This window comes from Rhinoraja longicauda, chromosome 22, assembly GCF_053455715.1.
Source record: "Rhinoraja longicauda isolate Sanriku21f chromosome 22, sRhiLon1.1, whole genome shotgun sequence".
NCBI lineage: Eukaryota > Metazoa > Chordata > Chondrichthyes > Rajiformes > Arhynchobatidae > Rhinoraja > Rhinoraja longicauda.
Genome location: NC_135974.1, coordinates 7,057,436 through 7,076,249, shown reverse-complemented (window position 1 = coordinate 7,076,249; position 18,814 = coordinate 7,057,436).

Below are 18,814 nucleotides of genomic sequence, written 5' to 3'. Positions count from 1 at the left end.
GGGTCAGGCCCCTTCTTCAGAGTAGGGGGAGAAGGTTGAGAACAGTCTTTCACCCTGAAATACTTTAGTGTGTGCTGCCTTCCCAGGTGTAAGTATAGGAAATGATTCTGAGCTATATATCGTACAGTTGAAAGGATCCTTAGGACAATCAGACGCTCCTGCACTTTTAATGAATGAACCACATTATTCACATTTATTGCCAGTTGTCTGGAAACCAGCTTGCTTCAAATTCTGTTTCAATTTTGCACAAAATACAGGAAAATGACATGAGCTCACAATTTAATGCAGTGGATTAGATCGATAATGTTCTAAGTGAATGTTGGAATGCTTTGAGGTGCTGACTAGTCCATTCTTGATTCAATGCGTTACATCTTGTTTGTCTTCCGGGGAACTATTAATTAAAATTCCAGACTAAGGTGTTCAAAACTTGTTTAACTATCCAGCTCTGACCATGTGCTTTGATAAATGATATAATGTGCACTCATTCCATTTAGTGCAATGCACCAATGTGTGTTGTGGTACAAACATAAAGTGGTACGCTTATTATTACAATTGTCTATTTATTTTTACAATTTATAAAATCCCCTTTGCTCTCTTTTATTTCCATTCTTTTAACATAATATTTTACCTCAATTATTTATTTGATCTTTATCACACTCACCACCAAAATTCTATTCCTGAAATATCCAATACGATGAAATATTACCTTTCCATTTTGTTAATTTGACTGTGGTCATTTCCGTCTGTGAGGTGTTGGTGCCTTGCTTTGATGAGGTTATGGTTAGTTATTCCTGTTACGGAAGACGTTACAGTCCCACTGTTGTTCCTCTTGATGTTTTCTGTTCCATTAGCTCTGATTTATATGTGATCCTCTGGAATTCTGACATATTGCTTACGTTGCTACTCTTCTCTCTTTAAACTTCAATCCAGGCGACAGTCAATCTAGCTCTCACCTTACACTTCAATGGTCCCATATGGTCTTTTGAAATATCGCTCCTTGCATTCTTTGGATCTAAAGATCTGGATCCAACTGCTAGAAAGCTAATTTCCAGTTAAATGTCATCACTTATTGTCCAGTAACATCCTGCTACTGGCTATGACTCCTTAACCTTTACCTCCTCTGTTTTTGTATTTAGAGATGCAGAATAGAAACAGGCCCTTCAGAAGCCCACCGAGTCTGCATCGACCAGCAATTCACACACACATGCACTATCCTACACACGAGAGACAATTTGCAATCTTTACCAAAGCCAATTAACCTACAAACCTGCACATCTTTGGAGTGTGGGAGCAAAAAACAAGAGCACCTGGAGAAAACTCATGCGGTCACAGGGAGAATGTACGAACGTCGTACAGACAGCACCCATAGTCAGGATCGAACCCAGGTCGCTGGCACTGTAAGGTAGCAACTCTACTGCTGCGCCACCGAGCCGTCTTGTGGGTTTCTTGAACATCACATCATTAGATCATGGCTTTTTGTAGTGAGCCATCACTTTCATCTATTCTCACAGGTTATCCACGTTCTGAATGTGAGGGATTAAAGATGTTATGGTTTGGAATAGTCAAGTAAGTTCTCCCTTGTCATTTGGTGTTTTTATCTCTACATTGGCTGCAACTGTTTCTGAGCTTGGCTTTGCTCCATCTGGTTCATGGTGCATTTATCACTTATGGTAGGTTTTCCTTAATGGTGCATTTGTCGGCCACAGCCATTCTTGGCCTTGAGGACTTGATACCATGGCTTGAGCTTGTCACATAATCTGTGTCTGCAAGCTCATGTTATCATCCACACCAGCTCTATGTTATCCACTTTAGCACCCACATGCCCTGTCATTCTGGCTTGTATTCTTTAGTTCCGATTGACCATCAGTATCGACCCTCACCCCTTCCCAGGACTGAGCTGGAGACAGGATGCCTGAGGGTTTGACATTTTCATCAGCCTAATCTCGAATACTTTGGCTGCACCTCCTGCTTCTGCTAAAGCAAGTACATCACCTGATCAAGAATAATTGCACCTCTGGGAAAGTTGAGCTCACATCCATTGATCCATTAACTTTTTTTTCCATCTCCTTAAATCTGGTTGCATTTCCAAAGTGGCCCATGAATTCATTATTCATTTTAATTCTTGGTGCAGGCTTTAGAATGTGCATCTGAGAAACAACGACTTGATTTTGTGATACCTTCAATTTGTACCAGCATCTGCAGTTATTTTCCGACATGATTTTGATTCAAGATCAACCATTGAATGTTTGAAAAATCACATCAGGAACTTTGCTTTAGTTCTTACTTATTTCATAGTGATTAAAATTTTCCAATCTGTAAATACAGGGCAGCACTCATACCTGAGTTTGATCCTGACCATCGACGATGGCTGTGTGAAGTTAGCACCGTGACTGCTTGCATGTCCTCCGGGTGCTCTGGTTTTCTCCCCCATCCCAAAGACATGCAGATTTATAGGTCAATTGGCCTAGGTAACTTGTTCCTAGTGTGTAGGGAGTAAATGAGTAAGTGGGGGCAACATAGAACTAGTGTGAAAGGAGGTGATCAATGCGTGGACTCTGTGGGCCTAAAGCCCCATTTTCATGCTGTATCTCTGATTTCTGAACTCTAATCCTTTCCCTAACAAAGGACATAGCTGACCCTCCAATACATGTCTTGCCAAAAACTACAGAATTCTGCCATTTCACTGTATCAAAGTCTCTGGTGATCAGAGACCATTAAGGATGGAAAATATTTGAATAATTAAGAGATTAAAAAATATTAATAAATACTTTTAAAATAACGAATGTTAAACATATGTTAAAGTAAGAAACAAAAACAAATCATTTGCCTTCACCTTTCGGTTTGTAAGGGGTTTCTGCGCCGAGCTTTCGCCCGACCTAAGGTCCCCGTGCCTTGCTCTGATCCCTTGACCAGGCCGTGCACACTGGTTCCCCGTGAGTGGTTCGACCCACTCACCCCTTACGGTTCTAGACACTGGACTTAGATGCAGGAGCTCTTATCATATCATATCATATCATTTACATACAGCCGGAAACAGGCCTTTTCGGCCCACCAAGTCCGTGCCGCCCAGTGATCCCCATACATTAACACTATCCTACACCCACTAGGGACAATTTTTACATTTACCCAGCCAATTAACCTACAAACCTGCACGTCTTTGGAGTGTGGGAGGAAACCGAAGATCTCGGAGGAAACCCACGCAGGTCACGGGGAGAACGTACAAACTCCTTACAGTGCAGCACCCGTAGTCAGGATCGAACCTGAGTCTCCGGCGCTGCATTCGCTGTAAAGCAGCAACTCTACCGCTGCGCTACCGTGCCGCCCTTATAGTGCAGAAAAATTCAACCAGACCAGATTTGAAAACCAGGGTTTAAATGAAAAGGCTTTTATTCAGCACTTGGGACTATTGTCCATGAATACTTATACAGTTCTATAATACATATCTATAATACACATACCGAATACATGAATACCTTTGATTTATTAATCACAAAACGCACAGTTCACAAGACATATACCCGAATACCCTTTTCGCTGAAAACTTTAAAACACACAGTTCCACAAAACATATACACGAATACCCTTTTACTTATGAATTCTTAAACACAGTTCTGCAAGACACATACACGACTGTAAGATGGGGAACGTACGACGCATCGCAACCTTGACCAACACATATTTTAATACACACCCAACGTTTATTCACAACCACCCTCCCCTCTACACTAAACTATGTCCAGGATATGTAGGATTTGGAGTACATGCTCACCATGGGGCTATTACTGGGGTTACTGGCTGTTTGTTTTGCAGTACTTCTTCTCGAGTTGCGTGCCTGTTCCTCTCTCTTGCATCCGTTCTTCTTTCCGACTTTCTTCTTGACTTCAGTTGACTTCGAACCCGGTTTTCTCTGCGCTTCTTGACTGTGTCCGTCTTAACTGCTTGCGTTCCCTGCAGGTTTTCTTCTCGAGTTGACTTAACTTTTTCACCCAAAAGTAGTGGCCAGTTATACTGTTTCTGACCCGTCCTATCTCCCGCCAGATCTTGGAATCTCTTTGTTCAAAAAGATATGTATGAGGTTTTCTTCTGATCTGCGCTTATGTTCGGGGATACCGGGGATGGCCAGACGGTGTAAATTGGGATTTCATTGTGAGGTGATGGGTGTTAACTGGTTTCCCATCACCTACCAGGTAGTTTTCTATGGGCTATTGTGCCCCCTCACTGAGATGAACTGTTTAGGTCGGCTTGGGGCATTGTGAGTATGCTGATGTCAGCGCCCCAGTGTCTGGACTCCGACCTGGTTTCGTAGGTTTCTGCATGGCCAATACCCATCCTTTGTTCTGGCCGTAGCTTTGCAGAAACCTAGAGACTGGGTTGTAAGGTTTTTACTTTTTGTGGCTGGTCACGAGGTCCTGCGGCCATTTTAGGACCCACAGATTGTGACATCCTTTGTTAATCTGACCGCAGCCTTTCTCCACTATCAGCCCCAGTCTCTCGTTTAAAATGTCCAAACTGCAGCTCTTTGGTTTGGTGTTGCTTGCAGAATGAGGGAAAACTTCTCAAATCTTACAGGTTTAGTGATGTTCAGTGAGCCCATCCACATGAATGGGGTGAATAAAGCTAAAGAGTCAGATAGGAAGTGCATCCTGCTCCTCAACTCAAGGGTATCACCGAAAACCAATAGACTCAGTGGTAGTCCAGGGAGAGAGCAAGAGGGCAGAAGTACCCATGTCTGACCACCACCGTATTCCATACATCTGGGATGCACTAGAGAACTGGCTGTTAGCCATCAGCAGAATGAAGCCCATTGAGAAAGCTGTGAGTAGAGGCCACAAGAGTTATTCTACCTTACATCTGTATTTTAAAATGCCTGCCCATTATATGACATAGACAACTCTCCCTTCTGCTATTTCAGTCGAATAAAAGATTGGATTTGGTGTGTGATTGTTGATAAATGTCATAACATCCATTTGACACCATCATCCCACAGCGCATGATGGCATGTTACTGTTGAGCAGACAGGGACCAGGATGAAGTTGGAAAGTTAAAACAAGCACCTTTGACACAATACTAGAAAATGTCATCCTTAGGTGAAGGCTGAGATGGTGAGACTTTGAGTTAGCTCGGACAACGTGAATTGACTGGTATAGATGTAATTTGACTGTGATATTAAGGTGTCATGGCGTGTTATGTGTTCTGAAGAAAGATATGATCACCTCCCGTTTAAACAAATGGCCCTTCATTCTAACCAACCAATGTAAAACATAGCACAAAAAGTAAGGAAATTTGTGTTTGGTAGATTATTTCTTTGTTGCAACAATGCTTCTTGGCAATAAATCTTATACCGTTGGAAAGCCTGTTTATTTCCCTTTTAAATGGTGCCACATTTGTAAGGAACATGCATTTGTGGGATGAGCAGCAGAGCTGAGTATATGGGTTGCGCCCATGAAAAATTTGCCAAATCTTCTCTGCCAATGCCAAACAGCTTATTCTGCTGTTGCTATTGACTCTTGTTTTGAGCTTCTGGTACCCCCAGGTGCTGACAATCAGGTGCCTGATTGGCACCTGATTGACAGCATCTGTGAGCATGGGTCCTGCTACAGTGGTCAGTAGGTGTCTGCTCCAAGAATCGGCATGCCACGTTTGACTGATCTGGATAGGGCCCGTGCGATAGGGCAACTTCAAGCTGGTGTTCCGCAAAACCAAGTTGCGGCATTATTTGGAGTGAGCCCTAGTACCATCTCCAAAGTGAAGGCCAAGTTCCATATAACGGGGGATGTCAGAGACAGGCCGCGAAGTGGGCGTCTCAAGAAGACGACACACGAAGAAGACCGTTTCCTCACCCTGTCAGCACTTAGGAACCGTAGGCTGTCTTCTACAGATTTGCAGTCAAGGTTTGCAGGACGATATGGCCGGCGGCTCTCTGCCCAGACAATTCGGAACAGACTGCACGCAGCCGATCTCCGGTCTCATAGGGCTGCCAGGAGGCCTGCCATGACTGCCCTTCATCATCAGGACCGTTTGCGCTGGTGTCGGCAACACGTGCACTGGAACCTGAACATGTGGAGGAACGTTATGTTCAGCGATGAGTCCAGATTCTGCCTACGGCAGTTGGATCATAGGGTCAAAGTGTGGAGAAGACGCAGAGAACGCTATGCTGATTGCTGCACCAATAGAGTAACATCTTTTGGTGGAGGCAGTGTGATGGTGTGGGGCGGCATCTCCCTCACTGGAAAAAAGAGGCTTGTCATCATTGGAGGCAATCTCAATGCAGAGAGATATCGAGATGAGATTCTGCAACCAGTGGCAATCCCATATCTCCACAGTCTGGGACCGAACTCTATCCTCCAAGATGACAATGCTCGCCCCCACAGAGCAGGGTTTCTCGGAGACTACCTGCAGAATTTGGGAATGGAGAGGATGGAATGGCCTGCCAGCAGTCCTGACCTCAACCCCATTGAACACTTGTGGGATCAGCTTGGGCGTGCTGTTCGTGCCAGAGTGACCAACACAACCACGTTGGCTGACTTGCGACAAATGCTGGTTGAAGAATGGGATGCCATCCCACAACAGTGTGTGACCAGGCTGGTGACCAGCATGAGGAGGAGGTGCCAGGCTGTTGTGGCTGTGTATGGTTCTTCCACACGCTACTGAGACTGCTGTTTATTAAATGAATAAATTGTTAAATTGCCAATATGTCTTGTTTCTTCAGACTTCAATCATCCAATCCACCAAACAACACCGAACAAGAGTCAATGGCAGAATAAGCTGTTTGGCATTGGCAGAGAAGATTTGGCAGATTTTTCATGGGCGCAACCCACATACTCAGCTCTGCTGCTCATCCCACAAATGCATGTTCCTTACAAATGTGGCACCATTTAAAAGGGAAATAAACAGGCTTTCCAACGGTATAAGATTTATTGCCAAGAAGCATTGTTACAACAAAGAAATAATCTACCAAACACAAATTTCCTTACTTTTTGTGCTATGTTTTATATTAAATATAACATTTAGAAATACTTAGCTTCAATGGACTTATTTTAGTTTCTGCTGATCTTCCCACAGAATATAATTTTAAACAAATTAAAACGTCATAAATCCATGCTAATTAGAGGAGTGACATTTCTCCATTATATACTTTGGAGTTGCAATTTGTAAGCTATTTGCCAGAAGCCATGGAGCTGATGGCACGCTAGGGCAGAAAGCAACAGTTGTTGGGATGGAACCAAAAACTGTGGACGTTGGAAATCTGCATCAAAAATAGAAACACTGGGAACACTCAGCAGGTCAGGCAACAACAGTTCTCTGCAACAGATCATGAAATCATGCACGGTGGTGCAGTGGTACAGTTGCTGCTTTACAGTGCTTGCGGCGCCAGAGACCCTGGTTTGATCCCGACCAAGGGTGCTGTCTGTATGGAGTTTGTACGTTCTCCCCGTGTCCGTGCGGGTTTTCTCCGAGATCTTCCGTTTCCTCCCACACTCCAAAGATGAACAGGTTTGTGGGTTAATTGGCTTGGTATAAGTGTAAATTGTCCCTAGTGTGTGTAGGGTAATATTAATGTGTGGGGATCACTGGTCGGCGTGGACTCGGTGAGCCGAAGAGCCTGTATCTCTAAACTAAAACTAAACTAAACTAAATTATAAAACAATTATCTTAGACCTTAGCTTGTGACATGAACTAGGGTTAATTTTTTTTTCTTTTCATATTTCAGATACAGCGCGGAAACAGGCCTTTTCGGCCCACCAAGTCCGCACCGCCCAGCGATCCCCGCACATTAACACTATCCTACACACACTAGGGACAATTTTTTTTAAACATTTACCCAGTCAAATTAACCTACATACCTGTACGTCTTTGGAGTGTGGGAGGAAACCGAAGATCTCGGAGAAAACCCACGCAGGTCACGGGGAGAACGTACAAACTCCTTACAGTACAGCACCCGTAGTCAGGATCGAACCTGAGTCTCCGGCGCTGCATTCGCTGTAAAGCAGCAACTCTACCGTTGCGCCACCGTGCCGCCGTGATGATTTCAGAAGTGGTCACATTGATAGAATTTTGTCTGCAGCTGAAGAGAGACACAGAGCAGTCAGAAACTGGAATCTTTCCGCATTGCTAAATTGTTTTCTGCCAAATCAAACCAACATGAGGGGTAGGTAACATTTCGGGTCGAGACCCTTCTTCAGACTGAAGATGGATCTCGACCCGAAACGTCAGCCATTCCTTCTCTCCAGAGATGCTGCCTGTCCCACTGAGTTGCTCCAGCATTTTGTGTCTATCTTCGGTTAAAAACCTGCATCTGCAGTTCCTTCCGACACATGAGGAGTAGATATACTGACCAAATAGATTGGCAAATTAGGTTTAAAAGTTTTCCTATAAATGAACCATGGCAATCATTTCATAATTTTTAACAAATCTACGTTCCAATGAAAAATAAATGTTCCACAGAATTCCAGAGTATTTATAATCTTGGCAAGAAAAGATGTTAGCTTCAAGCTGCAGCAGTGAACAACTGCAGTAGGAATGGATTGTTGGTTTTCAGAGTGGCAGATCATTACTGAGGCCGTGTCATGTAATTAGTCCTGGACCCTTGGCGGCTGACATGTTATATCATTGAGCGAGATAAAAAGTCAGTGTAATGTATCCAAGTATATTGATCAATTAAACTTAGATAACAAAGACATGGTGTATCTGAAAATGGATATAATGTGCGAAAATGTAACTCAAGGTGCTCCAAAAGGACAAGTAGTAATCTTGTCGAACTTGCAAGGAGCTGGCGATTGTTGGTGTGGGTGTGATCTGGGTGTGCCAGTTCATGAGGGGTGCAAGATACAGCAAGCAAAATCGAAGGCAGATGGTGTGCTTTCCCTTTGTGAAGTCTGTGCAAGAATAATGAGCTTCTCAGTTCTTCTGTCACGTATTTTCTCAGTGCATTAGTAGTTATTGAGATTAGTGGCAATTGTTTTGGTATTTGGTGCTGCCAAGAGTAAGTGTGTGTTTGGTGTGCTCTTTGTAGATGTCTGTTGCATCTATCTCTGTACGCAGACTTTGGCTTGCACTGTCATGGTCTGGATTAACTTGAATAATTGATAACTTATTGTTAATTAATTTGTTGTGTTGTATTGTTGTGTTGTTGCATTTAATGTGCAGCATGCAAGGATTATTCTGGTATTCTGGTACATTCTATAGAGTTTTCTGCATCGTCCACACAGCTCCCACCTCCGTCTAACTTTGTATCACCAGCAAAAATGGATCAGCAAACTTGACCCACTTACCATGTGATGCTATAAACTGTGAACTGTTGGAGCCCCAGCACTGATCCCTGTAACACCCGAACAATATCATCTATCACTTCCGATGCTGTGTCTCGAATTTTATTTAATAAACTCTTGTGTGGGATCTCCACAACTATCTCCATTAAAACTTGGGCTGTGGGTCATCAGGTCCTGAGGACATTGCATTTCACCCCCACCAATAATGAATGATAACTTATTTGAGCTCCTGATTTACTTTCAGCTTATAGCTTCCTCCATCAAAGTGGCACAGCATGCCTTGCTTCACAACTCCAGCAACCCTGGTTCAATTCTGACTTCGGGTGCAATCTGTGTGGAGTTTGTTCCTTCTCCCTGTGATTCCATGGGTTTCTCCTGAGTGCTCCGGTTTCCTCCCACATCTCAAGACATGAGGCTTGGTTGGTTAATTGGTCACTGTAAGTTGTCCCAGTGTGCAGGTGAGTGCTCGAATCTGGAGGAGTTGATAGGAAAGTGAGGAGAATAGGTTACAAGGAAAGTAAGTGGTGAATGTGCCTGCTCTGTGAGCAAGCATAGATTCGATGGGCCAGATGGTCTCTTTCCATGTTGAGTGGAAATGCACTATTCTTGGAAGGTTTTCTGTTTCTCCTTCTGTGAAGACAGTCGAACGGGTAGATTGGCGGGACCTTTTTTCCAGGGTGGAAATGTCGAAGACTAGAGGCAGGAAACATGTTCCCAATGTTGGGGGAGTGCAGAACAAGGGGCCACAGTTTAAGAATAAGGGGTAGGCCATTTAGAACGGAGATGAGGAAACACTTTTTCAGTCAGAGAGTTGTGAATCTGTGGAATTCTCTGCCTCAGAAGGCAGTGGAGGCCAATTCTCTGAATGCATTCAAGAGAGAGCTGGATAGAGCTCTTAAGGATAGTGGAGTCAGGGGGTATGGGGAGAAGGCAGGAACGGGGTATTGATTGAGAATGATCAGCCATGATCACATTGAATGGCGGTGCTGGCTCGAAGGGCCGAATGGCCTACTCCTGCACCTATTGTCTATTGTCTATTGTCTATTGGCATAGTTTAAAGGGAATGTGCAGGGCAAGTTCTTTACATAGTGGGTGCCTGGAACATGTTGCCAGGGGTGATGGTGGAGGCAGATATGATGATAGCATTTAAGACTTTTAGATAGGCACGTGGATATGCGTGGAGAGTGGAGGGGTATGGATCATGTGCAAGCAGATGAGGTTGGTTTATCTTGGCATAACGATCGGCACAGACATCGTGTTCTAGTGCTGTATTTCTCTACGTTTATGTTCTATGAAAGCATGATTTGATTTTCCTGCCAGATCTTTCCTCCATAATATAATTTCTCCTTTACTCATCATTTTTTTTAACTGTAGATGTGGATCACTTGAATGGCAATTGATAAGTTTATTTTTAGCTATTGGGCATTTCTGGGGGTCTGTTGATGTTGCGTGTCATATTATTATGTGTTATGTGTTGGAGTCTGTAAAGGTTGGGTGTTCTCAATCTACTGAGATATTGGTTGGGAGTGAAAGTCGTCTGCCTTTAGTGTATGCAGTTACCCCTTGAGATGGTAGCGGCTGTCAATTGTACTCCCCTCCCATGCTTTCAGTTCCATTGTCCGATATTGGTTTGACAGCCAAATCTCTCATCAGAGTGATGTTGCGATTCCCATGTTCAGTTAGGATTATCGGATACAGAATGTGAAACTGGGGTTTTCAAGGAGGCAGCTCCAGAAGACAGGGACACAGAGAGATGAGACTGTAAATCAATTTATTTAATGGTGCAAGCCTCAAATGCTCATAATAATGAGGTAACAGAGAGAGGCGACATCTGCTTTTACTGCCTCAGCAGGGTATCTGCTCTGCTCTCACACCTTGGGTTAACATATGGAACACGCCTGCAGCCCATCAAACTGCCAGCCTGCATTAGGCTTCGCCTGAGAAGGAAAAACACAGGGACAATCATCAGGAAAACCTTCACAGCCCCACAAGGCAATGCTCATCAAACGCCTGAACCTTTTCATACATCATGTTTCCCTCTCCCCGGACTCTCACTCTGAAGAAGGGTCTCGACCCGTAAGGTCACCTCTTCCATTCCTCCAGAGATGCGGCCTGACCCGTTGAGTTACTCCAGTATTTTGTGTCTATCTTCGGTGTAAACCAGCATCTGCAGTTGCTTCTGACTCATTAAATGCTTCCTGCCAAGCTGACAGGGGTAGCAAAGGGGTGCGGGAGGGGGGATGTGAATGGGGGGGGGGGGGGAGGGTCAGAGAACACAGGTTCTCCTGATGTAGTCTCCCAAGATCAAGCGTAGACTAGGCGACCATTTTGCCCAACACTTGCGCTCAGTCAACGAAGGCCTGCTGGCGCTCCAGGTTGCTAACTATGTTAAGGTCACTTTCCATGCTCATACCAACCTTTCTGACCTTGCTTCCACCATTGCCAGAGTGAAGGCACATGCAAACTGGAAGAGCAGCACTTCATATCCTGCTTAAGTAGCCTACAACCCAGCAGGTATGAACATTGAATTCTCCACTTTCTACATCACCCGAATCCCTGCTCTTCCACTCCTCCCACCCTGATTCACACACATTTCTCCCACTACTCCAGTCACCCTGCTCCTTTCCCCTCTTTCATTCGCTCATCTCCTATCCCTGAGTCCCACAGTTCCCTTTTATCCCTTTTCTCCCCTTTTTCATTTCTTACCTCCTCTTCTCTTAACTGACACACTTTTCACCTTCAGCCTTTCTTTGCCCTCTGCCGATCATCAACACCCCCCCTCCCCACCTTCTCTTACCCACCTATCACTTGCCAGGCTCTGCTCCATCCCTCGCTTCCAGCTTTCTCCTCCCTCCCCTCCATCAATTTGAAGAGTTCCGAGCCATTGTCTCTCCATTTGCTGAAGAGATGTTGCTAGGCCCGCTGAGATCCGCCAGGATAGGAAGGACTCAGCTGATGTTACATAGACCTCCCTGGAGATAGGGGTAGCAGAAAATTTGGGAGAGGGGTGAGTTTATTTGCCCACCCACTGTAAGGCGAATTGTTCGGGGGCGGATTGTTCATCCCTTCAGATGGTTTAAAGATAGCCACCTCCTCAGCAAGAGTGCCTGACGCATTGCCTTTGAATCCTATCATTGCCTCTGACTGGTCTTCAGGGAAACAGCTTGAAGATATTCCACTTAGACCCTGAATTCAGCACTTCCGTTCAACGCAGATTGTCAGAAAGACAGATGTTAGTTAAAAATAAAGCTGGCACTGTGTGTTTGGCACAGTATTTGTTTACATCTGATTTACATTTGATTGTCAATGTAATGTACACATATATACAGAAGAAACAACGCATATTTTTAAGAGAGTCACAAGAGACTGGAATCTTGAGCAAAATACAAAGTGCTGGTGGAACTCAGCAGGTCAGGTAGTACCTGTTGAGGACATGGATAGACAACGTTTTGGGCATCGTCAGACTGATTGGAGTAAGGGAGAGAAAGTTGGAAGAGTGGTGGGAGTGAGACAAGGTCTGGTAAGTGATAGGTGGATACAAGTGAGGGAGAGAGCAATTGGCAGATGGGTGCAGTTAGTGACAAAGGCTAGAGATGAAAAGGAGACAAAATGGTGTCAGGTAATGAAAGAAGAGGGTGAAATGCAAAGCTGGGGAAAGGGATAGGGTTGAACGCGGACAGGGGTAATAGACAATAGACAATAGGTGCAGGAATAGACCATTCGGCCCTTCGAGCCAGCACCGCCATTCAATGAGATCATGGCTGAGGGGGAGATAAATGGGAATCGGGGATGGGAGATGAGTGTGCAAAGGAGGGAAAAGGAGCAGGATGAATGGAGCGGTGAGAAACGGCGCGAGAAATGTGTATGAGCCTGCTGGGGCGAGGAGGGCAGGTGAAAGAGAGAGGGGTGAGGATACTATTTGAAATTGGAGAAGTTCATTTTCATATTATTGGGCTGTAAGCTACCAAAGCAAATGTGAGGTGCTGTCTTCCAGTGAATGTACCTGGACAGCCTTCTATCTCCTTGCCAAAGTCCACAGGTGGGACGCCCCTGGCAGACACATTGTTTCTGCCTGCTTCCACCCCACAGAAATCATCTCCAAATACCTCCATTCTACCTTGTCCCCTTCCTCATCCAGTCCCTTCTGCACAACATGCGAGACACCTCGTACGTACTTCACAATTTCAGAAACGTTCAATTTCTCAGCCCAATTGCCCATTCTTTATCCTGCACCTTTACACCCGCTCCCTCACCCACATCCAGAGACCCCAGCAGCCCGTCTAGGTGAGACAGAAGTTCACATGCACCTCTTCCAAACTCATCAACTGATTTGGTTCTCCTGATGTAGTCTCCCAAGACCAAACATAGACTAGGCGACCATTTCGCCCAACACTTGTTGAGCCTGCTGGCACTCCTGGTCGTGCACCATTTTAATGCTACTTTCTATTCTCTTTCTCTTCCCCCCCCCCCCCCCCCACCCTGATGCACACACATTTCTCCCACCACTCCAGTCACCCTGCTCCTTTCCCCTCCTTCATTCGCTCATCTGCAATCCCTGAGTCCCACAGTTCCCTTTTATCCCTTTTCCCCTTTTTTCATTTCTTACCTCCTCTTCTCTCCTTAACTGACACACTTTTGTCTCTTTTTCACCTTCAGCCTTTGTCACTTTCTTTGCCCTTTGCCGATCAGCAACACCCGCCCCCCCCCCCCTTCCCTTAGCCACCTATCACTTGCCAGACTTTGCTCCACCCCTCGTTTCCAGCTTTCTCCTCCCCTCCATCAATTTGAAGAGTCCCACGGCATTGTCTGTCCCTTTGCTGCAGAGATACTGCCGGGCCCACGGAGTTCCTCCAGCACTCTGTATTTTGCTCAAGATTCCACCATCTGTAGTTTATTGTGTCTCCATCCTATTTCTCGCACTGGATTTTTCTTTTCCCTGGAACATAACATGGGTGCTGTTGAATTCGGAGCCTTTTCTACCTTTGGTTTAACTGCACTTGCATTAAACTACCCTTTGGTTTAATTGCATTGGCAATGGACACTACCTGAGACTTTAAACAGGTTACCAATACACTGCCCATATGCACAAAGTCCATATCTCCCGGGCTGAGCTGCTACCTCAGGGTTTAGTCCCGTATGCAGCTGGCTCCTGGTCTAGTGGGTGCGTGTGCTGTTATTGGCAACAGGCAACTGCTGATGGTTCTAGGGATGCAACATATGTTCAGCCTGGGCAGGGGAGCTGCCAATTGGGCAGAGCAGATACATGTCGAACAGTATCTAGCCATGTATCTAGGAAGCTGCCAGCGTCTGCAAGCACACTGACGACACCAAGCTCCACCTCACCACCACCTCCCTCAATCCATCCAACGCCACTAAGCTGCATGTCTACAAGAGAAAGTATTTCTTCAACCAAACCTTCCTCAGGCTGCCACCAAAGACAACTTTGCTCCAATGCGTTGCGATCCCAACCATTCGCGGTGAACTGGACTATTTGACACCCGATTTAATTTTTTTGAATTTTGGATGATTTTCAGGCTACATGGTTGTGCCACTAAAAGGTTGTCACATTTACCATCCCTCCCCCAGCAGATTCAGTATCACGTGACACAACTCTGCCACAAGTCAGCAGCTCAATAGCCTTCACCTTGCTTGACAGGTTGCATCATGGCCTGGTACGGCAATTCCAATGCACAAGTATGCAAGATGCTGCAGTGAACGGTTAATCCAGCACAGTCCTCCCTACTATTGACAGCATTTACATGAAGGAGGCATCTCTCATCAAGGATGCCCAACATCTGGGATATTCCCTCCTCTCGCTGCTACCATCGGGCAGGAGGTGGAGAGACCTGAAGTCCCAACCAAGCTGATTTCCAACCAAGCTGAGCTTAATCTTTGATATCAATGAGCTACTTGGTGTCGTTGGAGATGCACCCATCCAAACAAGTGCTGCTAATCCTATCACACTTGTGCCCTGTGGAGGCGTGGGGGTGTTAGGAGTGACATTTACAATTGCAGTTTCACACACCGGCTACAACATAGGAGGCCATTCAGCCCTTTATATCTAAACCTACTCTAATAGTATTCCAGCTAGCCACGTATCTGCATCCCCTTCCCATTGTTTCCTTTCAAATTATTATCCAGCTCACTCTCAGGGCGAAATTGGATGGTGTTGCATTGTCTAATTTAAAAAATATAAACCTTGGGCAATTCATGGTTTTCAAACATTCGTGATTGTCAGGTACACTCAGAAATAGAGTTCCACGCACCTCAATTCAATCTGTCTGCATAACAAACTCAGCAGTGAATTCCTGATTCCAACCACTCAATCAATAGAAAGATATTACCTCTTGTTAATTTTCAGACAATCTGCCGATCACCTTTATCGTATCTCTTAGTTCACAACGCCTCCATCAATAGAAAGTTTCACTCTATACCTATACTCTTGATGAGTTTAACTGCCATTATCATTGTTCATGGCAGAACAATTCCATCTTTTCCAGTCTAGCCATGTAACTGAAGTGCCTCATTCCTGGAATCAATTTAAAAAGAACTCTCTGGATCTTCTTTTAAAGCCTTCACATCCTTCCTAAAGTGCAGCACCCAGAATTGGGCGGCTGTGGCTGAGACAGTGTTTTATTAAAGATACTCATGATTACCTTCAAATACTCATTTCTGTTTATTTATAAAGCCCAAGCTCCAGGAGGAGTTGGCTGCGCCTAACGGCTGCGATGGTTTGTGTTTCTGTTTTTGGCTGTGTATGTGTGGTGGGGGTGTGGGGTGTGGGGGGGGGGGGGGGGTGGGGTGGGGCGGGGGGAAACCTTTCTTTTATTAGGTCTCTTCCCCGGGGCGCAGCTCGCCCGCGGGGCCTTCCATCGCCCGGCGCGGCTCGGCTGCGGGACTTAACATCGCCGGCGCGGCTTGGCCACGGGACGTTTCAGTGCCCGGTGCGACTCGGCCGTTGGACTTAACATCAACCGGTGCGGCCGCGGGACGTTTCAGTGCCCGGCGCGGCTTGGCCGCTGGACTTAACATCGCCAGCGCGGCTCGGCCGCGGGATGTTTCAGTGCCCGGTGCGGCTTGGCCGCTGGACTTAACATCGCCCGGTGCGGCCGCGGGACGTTTCGGTGCCCGGGGCGGCTCGGCCGCGGGACGTTTCAGTGCCCGGCGCGGCTTGGCCGCTGGACTTAACATCGCCAGCGCGGCTCGGCCGCGGGACGTTTCAGTGCCCGGTGCGGCCGCGGGACGTTTCAGTGCCCGGTGCGGCCGCGGGACGTTTCAGTGCCCGGTGCGGCTCGGCCGCTGGACTTAACATCGCCCGGTGCGGCCGCGGGACGTTTCGGAGCCCGGGGCGGCTCGGCCGCGGGGCCTTCCATCCTCTTGCGGGGGCTGTGCGTGTCGGTTGCCTCGGTAGGGGTCGAGCTGCCTGTCCGTGGGTGCGGGGGGAAGAGAGGGGAAGTTTTGTTGCCTCCATCACAGTGAGGGGGTGTTTGGAGTCACTGTGATGGATGTTTGTGTTGGGGTCGGGTGTCCTGTGTTCTTTTCTTTTTTGCTGTGTCTTGTGACTGCTGAAATTTCGTTCGGTGTTGTGCCGAATGACAATAAAGTGTTGTTATGTTATGTTATGTTATATGCCTCTTTTAAACCAGTATTTCAACCTGCCTATGAACATATTTACTCAGACCTCTCTGTTCTTGTATTCCTTTTAGAGCTAAACACAGTGCTGGAAGAACTCAGCAGGTCAGGCAGTGTCTGTGGAGGGAATGAACAGGCAGTTTCAAGTTGGGACTTCTTCAAATTCCAGCCTGAAGGAGGGCCCCGACCTGAAATGTCAAAAGTCCATTCTTTCCAGGTACTGCTTGACTTGCTGAGTTCCTCCAGCACCTTATGTTTAGCTCAAGATTCCAGCATCTGCAGTTTCTTGTGTCTCCCTTTTAGAGTCGTGCAATCTCGTTTATATTACCTCCTGTTCTTCCTGCGAAAACGGTACACATCACATTAAATTTCATGCACCACCTCTCTGTCCTTAACTCCTTGAGACCTCCTCACATTTCACTACGTCTCTAAATTTTGTGTCATCAGCAAACCTTAGAAATTGTTACCTGTACATCCAAGTCATTAGGTGAATCAGTGATCCATGGGAAAAAAATTATCAGGAGACTGCAGAGGCTTTAGTTTAGTTTAGAGATACATCGTACAAAACAGGCCCTTTGGCATTCTGAGTCCACACTGACCAACGATCCCCATGCACTAGTTCTATCCTGCACACTGGGGACAATTTACAGAAGCCAATTAGCCTACAAACCTGCACGTCTTTGGAGTGCGGGAGGAAACCGGAGCACCCGGAGAAAACCCACGCTGTCACAAGGAGAATGGAGAAACTGCATAGAGATAGCACCCGTAGTTAGGACCAAACCCAGGTGTCTGGCACTGTAAGGCAGCAACTCTACTGCCATCCCCACTGTGCCACTGTGCCGCCACTGTGCCAGCTTGGAGCACCAAACACCCACAATCTCTGCCATAACATTTCAGGGATTCAACTGCACTGTATAGTAAGTAGCCTGTTTACTATTCCAATCACCGCTTCATAAAACATAATTCATGAAAGTTTAACTCACTTATATTTACTGTCCTTCATTTTATCCATTCTTCAGGTAGGAGTATCTTGTTAAGGTCTGATTTCTCAGTTATTTATAAGCTCATCTAAACCCCCCATCAACTCCTTCTGGAGGAAGAGGCCCAGCCTTTCCAGACTTTTAGTGAGTGATATCATTTCCGCACAGGAGGTCACTCCTAAACCACAAGGCCAGGCTTCCTGCTGATCTGGTGGTGGCTTTGCCTCCCATTGAGCTTTGCAAATTAGTTACATCCGAAGAGTTAAGCGGCTTCCATGCCATCTGGTCACCTTATGGATGGAGGGGACTGGAGCAGGGATGGGAGGGGTGGGAGCAGAGGGAATTCCACATCAATTCTAAACAGGGTGATCGGCTCATGGGGATTCAAAAGACAAAATTTCCTCTTTAGTTCATGCCGTTCAATCACTTCAGTGGCCTGTGCAGATGCCAGGCAGAAGGGCAAGAGGGCACCACAACTGGCCAAATGGAAGGAGGAAACCAAAGGATGGACAACATTCCCGCTTGTGATTTTTCATACAATGACTCCCACTCGAAAATATGTGGTGGCCAAGTGAGGAATTCACAATCGGGCAGCACATAAGGATTAAATTGGATAATGCTGAATACCCTTTTTGTTTACAAGGTTTAAAAATGTAATCATTGAGCAACTTTTAATGGCTTTCAAATGTTTGTTTCTGAAAATCCTTAGAGATCAATGTTTTTGCAAAACCGGGTGAGCTGGGAGAGTGGTTCAGCCTGCAGTGCACATAGTCAGTCCATGTTCTTGTATGAGAGGGCTTGTTACCCGCCCAACTACCTGATGGGGTTTACATCCATAGCATCCATACTCCAGAGGCTCTCCCCAATGAGTTAAGGGACTGATTCTGCAAACGAGGTATGCAAGTGCTCGGCCGACAAGTGAGCGGCAAGTAA